This window comes from Euprymna scolopes, chromosome 6, assembly GCF_053919585.1.
Source record: "Euprymna scolopes isolate OS-2025 chromosome 6, ASM5391958v1, whole genome shotgun sequence".
Taxonomy (NCBI): domain Eukaryota; kingdom Metazoa; phylum Mollusca; class Cephalopoda; order Sepiida; family Sepiolidae; genus Euprymna; species Euprymna scolopes.
The window spans coordinates 19379285-19394738 of NC_136487.1; positions in this window are offsets into that span (position 1 = coordinate 19379285).

Genomic DNA, 15454 nt, shown 5'->3' on the forward strand with positions numbered 1-15454 from the left:
ATATATATATATATATATATATATATCAGAAGTTCTTAAATATTCCTACTGGGGAGACCTCGGTTTGGGTTAAAGCTGGTTTGATACCTCGTTCCTTGTTCGATATGAAGTAGGTTCTTTCCACAGTCGGATCTGTGCCGCGAGTTGCTTGATCTGTGTACGTTAATAGACATTCTTTCGTGTGTGACGTGTTTGCTCAATTGGCCTAGTGCTCTCCTAGCATGCAAGGGGCTCGGGTTTCAAATCCTGGGCTCAGATGTGCCTAACTGATGAGCCCAAATGACGGCGAAACTCGAGTTTTGGATTTCCGATTTGTTGCCTTTTTTGGCTCTTGTGGGCTGCGAAGTTGGTTTGGCTGTGGTAAATAATTATATATATATATATATATATATATATATATATATATATATATATATATATATAGAAAAATACATATTTACTCTTTATATATGTACTTTATATACATAGGTATACTTTTATGCACGTAGTGCATATATATATATATGTATATATACATATATATATATATATATATATATATATATATATATATATATTTCATATGTATTTAGGTATGCTTTTATGCATGTAAAAATATTTAATAATTTATATATATATTTACATATATATGTATGTATATATATGTGTGTGTGTGTGTGTGTGTGTGTGTGTAGCGTCTATGAACGTATATTCAAAATTCAAAATAATAAAATATAAACGTAAGAAATCTGAATATTTACAGATTCATTCTTATCTAGACAAAAAATTCTCAATATTCAACGTATAGCATCTGTATATAATAAAAAAATATTGTTCATACAGACCTGACTACAATGTTTTTGAATCATGTATTTTGTTAATTTTTATTCTTAATCGTAATAAGGAATATGTGTGTGCGTTATTAAATTGCGTTCTTATGTATTAAACAAAATATGTTTACAAAAGTGCTCAATAAGTGAAATTATATATAAAATTATTACATTAGAAGGTAAATGTAAAATCATATATAAAATGATTATTTTTTTTTACACAGGCGTCACAACTTATCAAGGCCCAAAGGCCACTCGAGGATAAGGGTTAAAGAGTGAACAGTGGAAATTGGACAATATAGTAATTGTTAGTAATGGAGATTCGGTAAATTTGTTAACTTATATGGAACGGCCCATCAAAAACTTGTTTACGTTAGACTTGAAGACAACCATAGTGTAGTCAGCTGGAAAGCAGGAAAACGGAAGACAATTCCATAGGCGTGCAGTTCTAAGAAAGAAACTTTGTTCATGAAATCTACGTTTAGGTTTAGGCACAGATAAAGAGTAAGGGAAATTAGTGATAGTGTTTCTTGTGAAAGTTTGGCGAGGAGGGACCATAGAATGGAGCTCAGCCGAGCACTTGCCATGAAAATTACGATAAAAATGTAAATGATTATATTAAAAATATAAATGTACACTTATATATAAAATTATCATCTCAAAACGTAAATGTAATTTATATACAAATATATTATATAACAAATGTAAATGTACAATTATATATAACATTTTTTTATGAAAAATATAGATGTACAATTATATATGAAATTATTATATTACAAATATAAATGTACAATTATATATAACATTACTATATTAGAACAATTATTGTACAATTATATATAAAATTATTATATTAAAAATATAAATGTACAATTATATATAAAATTATTATATTAAAAATATAAATGTACAATTATATATAAAATTATTATATTAAAAACATAAATGTACAATTATATATAAAATTATTATATTAGAACTATTATTGTACAATTATATATAAAATTATTATATTAAAAATATAAATGTAAAATTATATATAAAATTATTATATTAGAAATATAAATGTACAATTATATATAAAATTATTATATTAAAAATATAAATGTACAATTATATATAAAATTATTATATTAAAAATATAAATGTACAATTATATATAAAATTATTATTTTAAAAATATAAATGTACAATTATATATAAAATTATTATATTAATAATATAAATGTAAAATTATATATAAAATTATCATATTAAAAATATAAATGTACAATTATATATAAAATTATTATTTTAAAAATATAAATGTACAATTATATATAAAATTATTATATTAATAATATAAATGTAAAATTATATATAAAATTATTATTTTAAAAATATAAATGTACAATTATATATAAAAGTATTATTTTAAAAATATAAATGTACAATTATATATAAAATTATTATATTAATAATATAAATGTACAATTATATATAAAATTATTATTTTAAAAATATAAATGTACAATTATATATAAAATTATTATATTAAAAAAATAAATGTAAAATTATATATAAAATTATCATATTAAAAATATAAATGTACAATTATATATAAAATTAGTATATTAGAACTATTATTGTACAATTATATATAAAATTATTATATTAAAAATATAAATGTAAAATTATATATAAAATTATTATATTAAAAATATAAATGTAAAATTATATATAAAATTATCATATTAAAAATATAAATGTACAATTATATATAAAATTATTATATTAAAAATATAAATGTAAAATTATATATAAAATTATCATATTAAAAATATAAATGTACAATTATATATAAAATTATCATATTAATAATATAAATGTAAAATTATATATAAAATTATTATATTAAAAATATAAATGTACAATTATATATAAAATTATTATATTAAAAATATAAATGTAAAATTATATATAAAATTATCATATTAAAAATATAAATGTACAATTATATATAAAATTATTATATTAAAAATATAAATGTAAAATTATATATAAAATTATCATATTAAAAATATAAATGTACAATTATATATAAAATTATCATATTAATAATATAAATGTAAAATTATATATAAAATTATTATATTAAAAATATAAATGTAAAATTATATATAAAATTATCATATTAAAAATATAAATGTACAATTATATATAAAATTATTATATTAAAAATATAAATGTAAAATTATATATAAAATTATCATATTAAAAATATAAATGTACAATTATATATAAAATTATTATTTTAAAAATATAAATGTACAATTATATATAAAATTATTATATTAATAATATAAATGTAAAATTATATATAAAATTATCATATTAAAAATATAAATGTACAATTATATATAAAATTAGTATATTAGAACTATTATTGTACAATTATATATAAAATTATTATATTAAAATTATAAATGTAAAATTATATATAAAAGTATTATATTAGAAATATAAATGTACAATTATATATAAAATTATTATATTAAAAATATAAATGTACAATTATATATAAAATTATTATATTAAAAATATAAATGTACAATTATATATAAAATTATTATATTAAAAACATAAATGTACAATTATATATAAAATTATTATATTAGAACTATTATTGTACAATTATATATAAAATTATTATATTAAAAATATAAATGTAAAATTATATATAAAATTATTATATTAGAAATATAAATGTACAATTATATATAAAATTATTATATTAAAAATATAAATGTACAATTATATATAAAATTATTATATTAAAAACATAAATGTACAATTATATATAAAATTATTATATTAGAACTATTATTGTACAATTATATATAAAATTATTATATTAAAAATATAAATGTAAAATTATATATAAAATTATTATATTAGAAATATAAATGTACAATTATATATAAAATTATTATATTAAACATATAAATGTACAATTATATATAAAATTATTATATTAAAAACATAAATGTACAATTATATATAAAATTATTATATTAGAACTATTATTGTACAATTATATATAAAATTATTATATTAAAAATATAAATGTACAATTATATATAAAATTATTATATTAGAAATATAAATGTACAATTATATATAAAATTATTATATTAAAAATATAAATGTACAATTATATATAAAATTATTATATTAAAAATATAAATGTACAATTATATATAAAATTATTATATTAAAAATATAAATGTACAATTATATATAAAATTATTATATTAAAAATATAAATGTACAATTATATATAAAATTATTATATTAAAAATATAAATGTACAATTATATATAAAATTATTATATTAAAAACATAAATGTACAATTATATGTAAAATTATTATATTTAAAATATAAATGTACAATTATATATAAAATTATTATATTAAAAATATAAATGTAAAATTATATATAAAATTATTATATTAAAAATATAAATGTACAATTATATATAAAATTATTATATTAAAAACATAAATGTTCAATTATATATAAAATTATTATATTAAAAATATAAATGTACAATTATATATAAAATTATTATATTAAAAATATAAATGTACAATTATATATAAAATTATGATATTAAAAATATAAATGTAAAATTATATATAAAATTAGTATATTAAAAACATAAATGTACAATTATATATAAAATTATTATATTTAAAATATAAATGTACAATTATATATATATAATTATGATATTAAAAACATAAATGTACAATTATATATAAAATTATTATATTAAAAATATGAATATACAATTATATATAGAATTATTATATTAAAAAGATAAATGTACAATTATATATAAAATTAGTATATTAGAACTATTATTGTACTATTATATATAATGTTATTATATTAAATATATAAATGTAAAATTATATAAAAAATTATTATATTAAAAATATAAATGTACAATTATTTATAAAATTAGTATATTAAAAATATGAATGTACAATTATATATAAAATTAGTATATTAGAACTATTATTGTACAATTATATATATAATTATTATATTAATAATATAAATGTAAAATTATATATAAAATTATCATATTAAAAATATAAATGTACAATTATATATAAAATTAGTATATTAAAAACATAAATGTACAATTATATATAAAATTATTATATCAAAAATATAAATGTACAATTATATATAGAATTATTATATTAAAAACATAAATGTAAAATTATATATAAAATTATCATATTAAACATATAAATGTACAATTACATATAAAATTAGTATATTAGAACTATTATTGTACAATTATATATATAATTATTATATTAATAATATAAATGTAAAATTATATATAAAATTATCATATTAAAAATATAAATGTACAATTATATATAAAATTAGTATATTAGAACTATTATTGTACAATTATATATAAAATTATTATATTAAAAATATAAATGTACAATTATATATAAAATTAGTATATTAAAAACATAAATGTACAATTATATATAAAATTATTATATCAAAAATATAAATGTACAATTATATATAAAATTAGTATACTTAAAATATAAGTGTACAATTATATATATAAAATTTGTATATTGAAAATCTAAATTTACATTCATATATAAAATTGTAAAATTGTATATGCAAATATATTACAAATGTAAATGTAAGCTTCTATATAAAATTATTATATTAGAAATGTAAATATAAAATTATGATATTAAAAAATTGAAATGTAAATATATACTTAAAATTATTATATGAGAATATTAGTGTTAAATTGTATATATAATTATTATATTAAAAATTAAATATAAAATAGGAAGTTTTTTATGTTTATTTTACGGTATATATATATACATACATATATATATATATATATATATATATATATATACATATATATATAATAAAGTATCAAGTTTATGCTCTAAACGTTTTGTCCGCGTCTTACCAAAGAATCTACAGTTGATTTTATACCCCGGACCATTCTGCTTGCGCGGTGATTAAACTTTTAAAAAAGCACGTGTGATGTTCGGTTGTATGCGGATTGTCACTTCTTTAATTGGATCTTTTTGATTTTCGATACTTATCGGAGGCGTTCCGATAAAAAAAAACAATCTAAGATCATTCTCAGACACGTACAGTACAGTACATTTGTGTTAAAATTTCAAAAGAATCGATCCAGCCGTTTCGGAGTCAATAGAGAACCAACCTTTACACATAAACACACACACATACAGAGGCAAGGTTTCTTTTATGCATAAGCTTCTGTATGTGTTTGTGTTTATGTGTAAAGGTTGGTTCTCTATTGACTCCGAAACGGCTGGGTTGATTCTTTTGGAGTGGAGATAATAAATAATTCTCTTATAGTTTACTTAATTCAAATTGTTTACGTTTTGACAAATGAGATTAATCAACTCGTGTTCGGTACAATTTTTGTAGAGCTCTACCATAAAATCATTTTCATCGCATTGAAACCAATTCTTATCCACATTGACTTCTTTTTGCGTGTGTGAACCTTAGTAACTAAAATCCACACATAAAAGCGATTTCCCTCTGTTAAGAAGCTTATAGCAGCAGCAGCAGCCGCAAATTCTTCTTCTTGTTCTTTAACAACTACAAGAGGAAGAAGATGAAGAGAAAAGACAGAAAGGAGGAGAAAAGAATTAATAGACAGAAAAGGCGTCCGCGTACACATATAACACTGTTGGTGGACATGGAAAATAGAAAGTGAGTACGAAAAATAGAAATATAAATATATGGAAAGTTCGATATATTAGAAGCGACTAAGATAGATAGATAGATAGATAGATAGATAGATAGATAGATAGATAGATAGGTATTAATGGAGTAAGCATGACTAAATAAAAAAATTAAAGAAGAAATATTAAGTTGAAATCTAAAAGCAAGAACAAGGGTGACAATCGAATTACGGCGTGGCTTGAAGATTGACAGGAGGTGGGTTGTCCCTTTCGACAAAGGCGGGGCTTGTACCGGTTGTGTGGGTTCGTCAGTATACACACATTACCCTATGACTTCTTGAGTGTGGATAGTTACCAAACTGACATGAGTCTGACACTAGCAACATTGAGGTATTTGAGAGAGAGAGAGAGAGAGAGAGAAAGAGAGAGAGAGAGAGAGAGAGAGAGAGAGAGAGAGAGAGAGAGAGAGAGAGAGAGTTTTGCCATTCGTTCGCTATAAATTTCCTCTAGTTAGACAAAATAAGATGTTTTTAGTGAGATTCAAGGGGAATAATCGTTTTAGGCGCAATTTCAGTTTTTACTTACTTAAAACGTTGTTGGTGACAATTATATGGGGTCATTTTTAACAGTAACAAAATATTAAAAAAAAAAAAATTAAAAACAAACGAAAACATTAATGCGCACGTGCGTTAAATTCGTTGCATACTTCCATTCCGTCAAATTTGCGCTCGTTTAAAAATCCTGATATTTTTTAATTTTAAAGCTTAGATGATTCCTTATATTTGATTAAAACTGGATAATTTCTGATTTGTAAATTTAAACAAATTTTGGTTTTGTCCAGAATTTCCCCTATGTTAACTAAACAAACATATAGAAAAACCTGAATGATGTACTCACCCGTGACAAAACGAAATTATCATATTCCAAAAATCATATAAATAATCACGTAGTTATATTTCTACATATACCTAAGAAAAAAATTTCTAAGCGATTAATGGGAATTTATAGGTATTTCAAAATAAATCAAATATGAATTATTGCTGAGTTACTTATTGGATACTCAGAAAATTAAATTTTCATATTTAAAAATAAAACTACGTAAGCAATTTATGTGCTTTTTGGAATGTGATATTAAAAAAAATTGTGTGAACGATTAATATAGAATTATTTTTATTGGATTTGCCGGCACACTATCCTTTCGCAAAGTCGCTCCTTGAGTTTTATGACACATTAATTCTTTCTTTTTTGTTATAAGAAACAAATGTTTGCTCGTTTATTCGTGGTATTTTTGCTAATTTCGATACACATTTATCTTTTACATGAGACCGTAAAGAATAGAAAAGAAAGACAAAATCACGGTTCTGAATTTTTGAGATAAGGATTGGTTTATTTGGATTCATCGGGCTACTGTTCTCATCTTGAGTGTGATTTTCATAACGTTTCGGTCGATGTAACCTCCAACCTTCTTCATGTGTATCTTGTCGAACTCGGGAGTGTTTCTGTCAAAGTTGGGAATTTGGACAGAATTTCGAGCGGAACCCTTTCTTTACTTCACGGAGGTAGCATGCTCTTGTTCTGTCAGCCATGACTGGATAGAGGTCCTATGTAATTCGCAATTGTATTTTTCGGTCGACCACACTGAGGATTGAACCATAAACCTTTAAGAGAATATCACTTTTTAAAATTTATTTTTCCAAGGACAGAAACATTCCAAAGTTCAAGATGCACCTGAAGAAGGTTGGAGGTTACATCGACCGAAACGTTGTGAAAATAACACTCCAGATGAGAACAGTAGTCCGATGAATCCAAATAGTAAAAAAGACAAAATCTATTTGTTTTTTTATTTACAATTTTGAAATAGATCACAACTTGTTGAAAATAAAGTCGGGGGAGAGTACGCCCCCCCCCCAAAAAAAAAACGACATTTAAACGCACATGATAAATATTGAGCAGGAAACAAAAAACAATATTGTGAAACAAGTATCCTTGTATTAAATCCAAATAATCATTGAATTATAAAAAATAATAAAACAATAATAAAAAATTAATTAAAAAAAGTTAATTAATAAAATATTAAATAAATAAAAATATATTAAGTAAAAATGTAATTAATTAAATTAATTAATTAAATTATTAATTTATTAATTATCAATTAAAAAGTTAATTACTAAAATATTAATTTTCAAATCCAATATTAAATTAGTTAACCTATAGCAGTATATAAAGAGCTGAATTACCTTGAAATACGGCAGTTTGACTATGGCCGGTTTTCATATACAGCATCTGATATGATTAAAGAGTTACCCATCTAAATATTGACCAAGCTCACCGTTGTTTAACTGGTGAACCAGTGTGTCGACGATATATATATATATATATATATATATATATATATATATATATATATTATATATATGTATTATATACATATATATATATATATATGGATATTAAAAATAGATATATATTTTTAAAATCCATATATATATATATATATATATATATTTTAAAGATATATATATATATATATATATATATATATATATATATATATATATAACAAATATATATATATATATATATATATATATATTTTAAATCCATTTATCAGGAAACAATAATCGGGCTAAAATGAAATGTCAGAATATGGAAGTATAATCTGTAATCTATATAAATAAAATATAAAATAGATGTTTCTGTGTGTGTGTGTGTGTGTGTGTGTGTGTGTGTCTACCTGTCTGTGTGTAAATATTTAACCGATACACTCTTAAACTACTGGTAAACATAACATTAATAGGAAATAGTAATCATACACAAAAAAATGATTCCTAAAATCTTTATTTGGCTGAATAAATAACACGTCCATATCGTCAACTTTAAATGCAAACTGTTCATTTCAACATGTCGACATCTTTCTACTTCTTATTGCGCATGCCCAAATTCAATTCATTTGATCAAGCTATTTAATATAATTTTTTTTTTTATCTTTTGTTTGAAAGCTATATTGATAGGTGACACGGCTGGAACAGTAAACATTTTGGTTTCGATTCTAGCTGAAGGCACCCAAATCATTTTTTTTTTTTTTTTACTTTTGAAATCATTACTATATATTTGGTACAATATAATATTAAGTAAAGAATTGGGCCTGTAATAATAAATGTTGCATGAATTAAAATATATTTAAGCATATTTTAGGACACAGGCAAAGCCAGGTCGCCTTCACTGCTAGTAATAAAAATAATTACACACCGGGAGACTAGAGAAAGGCATACTTTATCCTTGATCTTTTGATTCAAAGTGTAGTATCTGTTCTGAAACTCTAATTACTCTTTTATGTCTTCAATCAATAAAAGATAAATCTTTTTAGAGTAAAGCTTTAAAATATTTGCCTCAGTCCAAATTGCTATATTTTTGGCGGGCTGAAGAAACCGTCTACTAAGACCCCGAGGAAAGGCAAAGGACGGACAAATAAAATTAATTATTTGTTCCATATATATATATATATATATATATATATATATATATATATATATATATATATATATATATATATATATATATATATATATTTATAATTATTATTGGTATTATTATCATTATTATTATTATTATTATTATTATTATTATTATTAAAAGAAAATGCACCAAAATTCAGCGAATCGTCCAATCTTGATGAAATTTTCAGTATTTAAACTATACTCCTATATTTTTGGGGGGTTTATTGATTTTCGTATTAAAAACCCTTTTTTTCTATTCGTATTTATTCATTTCCCCACGAAAGCAAAATGTTACACAAAGTCGATTTTAATATGGGGTAAAACCAGCTCCCCAAAAGAAGGGCAGAAGGTGCACTCTTGTAGGGACCAAAAATATTAATTCTCTCAGTATAGAGAGTTTTCCCTAATTGACCAAGGACGAATTAACAAAGTAGCATCAGAACAGATACTCCACCTTGATCTTGACCCGAAAGCCAAGAAAAAAAAAGGGCAAGCCTTTTTTATATTTATTTAATGTATTTATTTGCTTCCCCACGAAAGCAAATTAGGCACAAGGCCGTTTTTAATGTGGGGTAAAAACCAGCTCCCTTAAAAGTAGGCAAAAAGGGGGCACTCTGGTTACCAAAAATAATAATTGTCCCAGTATAGAGGGTTTCCCCTCCATTGACTGGTACAAATTATCTTAAGTGCAGCATCTGCAGAACAGATACTACACTTTGATCCCGGCCCGGAGGCCAAGATGGTATTTATTTGCTCCCCCACTGAGCAAATTAAGTACAATGCTGATTTTTAATGTGAGGAGTGAAGGGGAGATGGGGAACAACTCCCCGGGGAGTAGGGGAGCTTGATAGTGACAATTGGTATGAAGGGTTGCCCCTACATTGACCAAGGTCTTATATGTGGGGACGCCCGCACATATGGTCTTTGCTGCAGTATCTGCCGGAACAGATGGTATTTATTTGCTCCCCCACCGAGCAAATTAGGCACAAGGCCGATTTTTAAAGTGAGGAGTGAAGGGGAAATGGGGCCCAACTCCCCGGGGAGTAGGGGAGCTGGATAGTGACAATTGGTATGAAGGGTTGCCCCTACATTGACCAAGTTCTTATATGTGGAGTTGCCCCCCACATATGGTCTTTGCTCGCAGTATCTGCCGGAACAGATGGTATTTATTTGCTCCCCCACCGAGCAAATTAGGCACAAGACCAATTTTTAATGTGAGGAGTGAAGGGAGGGGGAAGGGAAAAAGGGGACCAGCTCCCGAGAGGTGGGAAATGGGAGCTGGTTAATGGTCAGGCATGTGGGGTTGCCCCCACATCTGGTCTTTGCTAGTCATAGCTAGTCCTAGCTAATCAAAGCTTGCAGTATTTTCCGGAACAGATGGTATTTATTTGCTCCCCCACTGAGCAAATTAGGCACAAGGCCGTTTTTAATGTGAGGTAAAAACCAGCTCCCCTAAATGTAGGCAAAAAGGGGGCACTCTGGTTACCAAAAATAATAATTGTCCCAGTATAGAGGGTTTCCCATCCATTGACTGGTACAAATTATCTTAAGTGTAGTATCTGCCGGAACAGATGGTATTTATTTGCTCCCCCACCGAGCAAATTAGGCACAAGGCCAATTTTTAATGTGAGGAGTGAAGGGAGGGGGAAGGGAAAAAGGGGACCAGCTCCCGAGAGGTGGGAAATGGGAGCTGGTTAAAGGTCAGGCATGTGGGGTTGCCCCCACATCTGGTCTTTGCTAGTCATAGCTTGCAGCATCTGCCGGAACAGATGGTATTTATTTGCTCCCCCACCGAGCAAATTAGGCACAAGGCCAATTTTTTATGTGAGGAGTGAAGGGAGGGGGAAGGGAAAAAGGGGACCAGCTCCCGAGAGGTGGGAAATGGGAGCTGGTTAAAGGTCAGGAATGTGGGGTTGCCCCCACATCTGGTCTTTGCTAGTCATAGCTTGCAGCATCTGCCGGAACAGATGGTATTTATTTGCTCCCCCACCGAGCAAATTAGGCACAAGGCCAATTTTTTATGTGAGGAGTGAAGGGAGGGGGAAGGGAAAAAGGGGACCAGCTCCCGAGAGGTGGGAAATGGGAGCTGGTTAAAGGTCAGGCATGTGGGGTTGCCCCCACATCTGGTCTTTGCTAGTCAAAGCTTGCAGTATCTGCCGGAACAGATGGTATTTATTTGCTCCCCCACTGAGCAAATTAGGCACAAGGCCGTTTTTAATGTGAGGTAAAAACCAGCTCCCCTAAAAGGGGTCACTCTGGTTACCAAAAATAATAATTGTCCCAGTATAGAGGGTTTCCCCTCCATTGACTGGTACAAATTATCTTAAGTGCAGTATCTGCCGGAACAGATACTACACTTTGATGGTATTTATTTGCTCCCCCACTGAGCAAATTAGGCACAAGGCCGTTTTTAATGTGAGGTAAAAACCAGCTCCCCTAAAAGTAGGCAAAAAGGGGGCACTCTGGTTACCAAAAATAATAATTGTCCCAGTGTAGAGGGTTTCCCCTCCATTGACTGGTACAAATTATCTTAAGTGCAGCATCTGCCGGAACAGATGGTGTTTATTTGCTCCCCCACTGAGCAAATTAGGCACAAGGCCGTTTTTAATGTGAGGTAAAAACCAGCTCCCCTAAAAGGGGTCACTCTGGTTACCAAAAATAATAATTGTCCCAGTATAGAGGGTTTCCCCTCCATTGACTGGTACAAATTATCTTAAGTGCAGCATCTGCCGGAACAGATGGTATTTATTTGCTCCCCCACCGAGCAAATTAGGCACAAGACCAATTTTTAATGTGAGGAGTGAAGGGAGGGGGAAGGGAAAAAGGGGACCAGCTCCCGAGAGGTGGGAAATGGGAGCTGGTTAAAGGTCAGGCATGTGGGGTTGCCCCCACATCTGGTCTTTGCTAGTCATAGCTAGGCATAGCTTGCAGTATCTGCCGGAACAGATACTACACTTTGATCCCGGCGCGAATCTATTTGTTTAAAAAGAAAATACAATTTTGTCATAAATGGGTCGTGCAATTACATTAACTAGCAAAAATCTACTAATTTGCATATTCTTTTAATTAATTCCCTATTAGTTTTTTCGGTTTCTTATGAGATGATCGTCTTCAGTTAACTATTACGTGTAATTATATTCATTCAGATATTCTACATGATTTATACTTGCATAATATTTGCGTCAGTCCAAAGTGCTATATTTTGGCGGGCTGAAGAAACCGTCTACTAAGATCCCGAGGAAAGGCAAAGGACGGACAAATAAAATTAATTATTTGTTCTATATATATATATATATATATATATATATATATATATATATATATAGACTTATAGTAAACGCAAATCTCTTTCTATATATATTTATGTATGCCTATACACATTTGTTTTAAAAAATTTGCCTACAAAACTCCTCTGTAAGTTTTGGTTTGCAAATACGAAACTTAATATATAGGGTATTCGAATCCATGCGAAACTTTACATGTGGTTCTTAGCCAGGGAAAATCAATGCAAAAGTGTGAAAAATAAAAATATGAAATTTGCCAGGTAAAAGTCGAACGACGGCATTACGAATATGTATGCGCAACGTAATAGCTATTGGTTCATGTTTTAATTTTTAGCCTTGCAACAAGCATGTCTTCATAGCTAAGGCATTAACGTCAAAGGAAAAAAATAAATCGTAAGCTAAACGTTTTGATTTCGATTCTTAATCGTGGTGCACGAGTTTTTTTTTTTTTTTTTTTTTTTTTTAACTTTTAATCGTTCTTATATATTGGGTCCAATAGGTTATAAAATAAATACGAAATTTGCATCAATCAAAATATATTGAAGCGTATTTCATGACCAGACACTGCCGGGCTGTCTGCTAGTTATTAATAAATGAATGTTAATATAAAATTTCTATTTTATTAAAATATATTTTTCTGCCTTCTTTATCCCAAAGACAAAATATGTCTTTGTTTATCGACAGTCGAAAATAAGAAACCATCGTTATTTAAAACCCTTTTTTCTTTTTTTAAATTTTTATTTTATTACATTTTCACCCTAAACAAGGCAAATTGCCACTGTGGTGTAGGGGGCTACTATCAGGGGCAGCAACTACTGGGGCACTATGTTGGGATTTGGCCAGCAAGATGTCGGTTCACGTTACACTTGAACTTCTGCATGTCAGTACAATTAGGGAAGCATGGACCTGGAATGGAATTCCAGAGTCTAGCGGTTCTGGGGAAGAAACTACTGGAGTAGAAAGATCTTCTACATCTAGGGATCTCTACTGTGTGGGGGTGGGATTTAGCTGCCTGTCGGGTTTGTCAAGGGTGTCTACATCGTGGGGGCACAAGTGTCTGCAGTTCGTCAGAGCATTGACCATTAAAATACTTGTAGAAAAGGCAGAGGGATGAAACGTTTTGTCGATGGGACAGAGGCTGAAGCTTAGATGACAGTTCAGTGCTGCTAGACAGGTAACTTCCTCAAGCCAAGATCGAAAGCATAATATATATATATATATATATATATATATATATATATATATATATATATATATATATATATATATATATTAGCAAAAGTACCCGTCGTTGACTGGGTTCAAAAACAGCCTACAGAAAATGGACTCTAATTTATTAAAGTCTGATAGGTTATGAAAAGGGTCGTAAAGAGATAGCTTCGAATTTGGGGGTATCAAAATCAAAGCAAAATACGATGAAAGTAAAAATAAAATAGATACCCCCCCCATAATTTATGATACCATAAAGCGGGCTTTTTTTCCATCCTTAGTAAGTCGCACTCTCTTTACCATCTAAAAATTCTAGAAACTATATATATTAAGACTCTGAGACCTTCTCTTTGCAAACAAAAAGAGAATCTCTTAGGGCTTAATCTAGTTTCTATTTAATAATTAATTCATCCCCGCCTTTTTTTATATACATATATTCCCCCTACTTTTTCATCTCCGATTCATTGTCCCCCCCTTTTCTTTTTAAAACGTAATTAAGCTCGATTTTAGCTCTGTTGAGCGAGCTTCGAAACCGGTCAGCTGACACATTCATTTTTATTTTTTAATTTCACAATTTAAAATAATGTTTTCGAACAAGTTTAAATTTAGTCTTTACATAGCCATAATATATATATATATATATATATATATATATATATATATATATATATATATATATATATATATATATATTAATGTAATATTATATATACGCATATATACGTATATATACATTTATATGTTAATGTAATATATATATATATATATACGCATATATACGTATATATACATTTATATGTTAATGTAATATTATATATATACGCATGTATAAGTATATATACATTTATATGTTAATGTAATATTATATATATATATACGCATATA